This window comes from Hyalella azteca, unplaced genomic scaffold, assembly GCF_000764305.2.
Source record: "Hyalella azteca isolate HAZT.00-mixed unplaced genomic scaffold, Hazt_2.0.2 contig4581, whole genome shotgun sequence".
Lineage (NCBI taxonomy): Eukaryota > Metazoa > Arthropoda > Malacostraca > Amphipoda > Hyalellidae > Hyalella > Hyalella azteca.
In genome coordinates, this window is record NW_025934794.1 from 31,758 (window position 1) to 34,491 (window position 2,734).

Sequence of the window (2,734 nt, forward strand, 5' to 3'; positions counted from 1 at the left end):
TGAAAAGCCAGAGCATTTATCTCAGACGTGTTCTTTTTTCGAGTTTGGGTCGAGTGTTTTCAGCTTCCTTCTTCTCTTTCATGGACTTGTATTCAGCATCTGCACAGTTGAACAGATTTAAATTAAATTCATGGGATTAACAGTACAGTACACAAGACAGTGGAATAATAGTCGTTACGTAGCCGATCTACAGACCTTGCCAAGTAAAGCAAATGTAGATTTCGACCTAGAATATACGTATAAAATTTATAAATAAATGAAGACTATGGACACCAAGATGACAAGAATGTTGTTGCGTAGTAATTGCCCATCCTGGTAGCGGTGACTAGGGAGAAGGAGTGTGATTTTTCAGGGCACTCAGGCCACTACTACACCCACGACCATCACTGGCTCGCTGACTGGCCAGAACCATTTTATTTGCAAAACACAACACCCTGGACAAGCAAGGTACACACGTATTTAACCAGAATTGAATGAATGGCCGAGTTGGCTATGAGCTTAGCTTCCCGTAAGTCCCCTGCGTGGGACTCGAACCCAGGAGCTGGGTGCGAGAGACAGAGTCTCTCACCACTGCATCATCGCAGCTCCTGAATTAATTTATTTATTACATAATATTTAATTAATTGAAATATTTATTACAGCACTAGCAGTAAGAGATGGCGACACACAATCGGAAATAAAATTCTGTGTCCCTTGGCAGGAAAGAAACCACGAAAACGAAAGTTGGCTTTGATTCATCACCGGATAAACAAGGCATTGGTATCTGGTTAAGTATCAGGCATAAGATAGAGAGAGGCAAAAAGAATAAAAAAACAAGAACTAAAGCAAATAACCGGGACAAGAACTACAAATTTCAAATGGCACTGGGGGAGGAAATGCCATTTCCGCTTGTAAGCCTAGGAAAGGGAAGGAAAAGCTAACACATGCCATGGTAGGAGAGTGACTGAATGGAGAAAAAAAAAGAGGAGCTATAACTTAGACTAGTAATGGTCATGGAACAAAGTACCAGGCCCCTGTGTGAATGTTTCCATCTCAGACATCCCAATACTGTAAGAAAGCAGGTATTGAAAAGCAGAGAAAATGCCAAGTCAATTCATGATAGAAGTCTTCAATGAAAGAAAAAATACCTAAACGTGTATATTAATAATTAAAATAATTTAATGAATAAATTAAATAAATAATTACAATAAATTTGAATTAACAAACAAAAATATATTAAACAAATGGTTATTAAAAGTCAAGTACCGGTAAATAATTAATCATGAAACGCAAATTAAATTAATTACCTATATAACTATAAAATATAAAATTAAATTTTTATTGCATTTTAGGCCAAATATGATGAAAAATACGATATAAATACAAGAGAAAAAAACACACGAAAAAGAAGCCACTCAATAGTGACATCAGAAGACACTGAGAAGAATGTCTGATTTATTCAGCATCTGACAAAACCAAAGATAACTTTGATAACAGGATAACAAAAGATAAAGACTGTCTCTTATACACATCTAGATGTGTATAAGAGACAGATATAGGAGAGGTGTTGCGAGCTCCAAGTACAATTCTTAGTGCACTGGACTGAATTACTTTGAGCTTCTTTGAGTGTTTTGATGCAATATCATCAAGTCTGAACAATACAGAGCCATACNGATCAAGGTTCCCTTATTTAATAGAAAATTTATACTACTGTGAACCAAGTTTCTAAAGAACACTGACTGCTGATTGCTACTAAGATAAATTGGCAATTGTTATTGATATCTTCCTCATTCAACCAAACAATTATTAAGTAAAAAATGATCGCACAAACTACTAAAGACATTGGACCTCAAATGATGAGAAATTAAATTTATTTCTATAATGAGGTAAAAGTATACAGACGCACATGTCATCCTGTTTATGGAAGGTCCATAGAGCATCTCCTGCTTCCACTGCAGCGCCTTCTTCAGGAAATAGTCTGTAGATTCTGTTGCGCTCACCACGTGCACTCCAGCTGTAACACAAACAACAGTCAACAGTGGTACAATTAGTTACAACACAGACAACAGTGGCACAATCAGTTACAACACATCCTTACAGGTGCCCAACAACCTTACATAGATAGATACTATATATGCAGGCATAAGTGAAAAATAACTAAAAATATACATAAATGTATTTACCGTAGTACATATAAATCATATCTCTCACTTTAATAAAGGGAATGGTAGAGCATCACTGACTTATAAAAATACTAGCAAAGAAAATGCAGGAATAAATGAAGGCAATGAACCTCAAAATTAACAAGGGTCAGTATACATGTATGAGCATGCGGCCAATGGTACGGTACAAATTGAAGACTTCTTGCAACTCCCTTAAAAAACTGATAGGAACATAAAAGGATCATTAAATCTATCGATATGAAACACTTTTACTTACAGATTCAATCTTTATTGTGTATCAACGAAAGGCTAGGTATTACTCAAGCTTGCTTATTCTAAATTAGATAAATCTATGAGAAAAATATTGGTACTAACTAAATTGTGAGTCAATTTATAGGACTTGAAAGTTGAACAGGAGGAGTCTAAATAATATATGTTTAAAAATTACTTTTTAAAGACAACACTTCCAAAGAATCCAGTGTCTCCAATCTTAAAGATGTACCGTAAAATGGGGTAACTTAGACCACTTTTTTTCTTATAAATGATACCATTTTCTTACTAGCTAAATTAAACTTGAATTGAAACATGCAAAA

General features: G+C 35.1%; 1 long non-coding RNA gene across 1 annotated transcript; it reads right to left on the reverse strand.

Moving 5' to 3' along the window:
• On the reverse strand, positions 1-1,989 carry LOC108672736. Its single transcript, XR_001930913.2, has 2 exons — positions 1,886-1,989; positions 1-99 (listed from the first exon to the last, which is right to left on the reverse strand). It is a non-coding gene; the product is annotated as an uncharacterized LOC108672736 (long non-coding RNA).
• Positions 1,990-2,734: the final 745 nt, after the last annotated feature.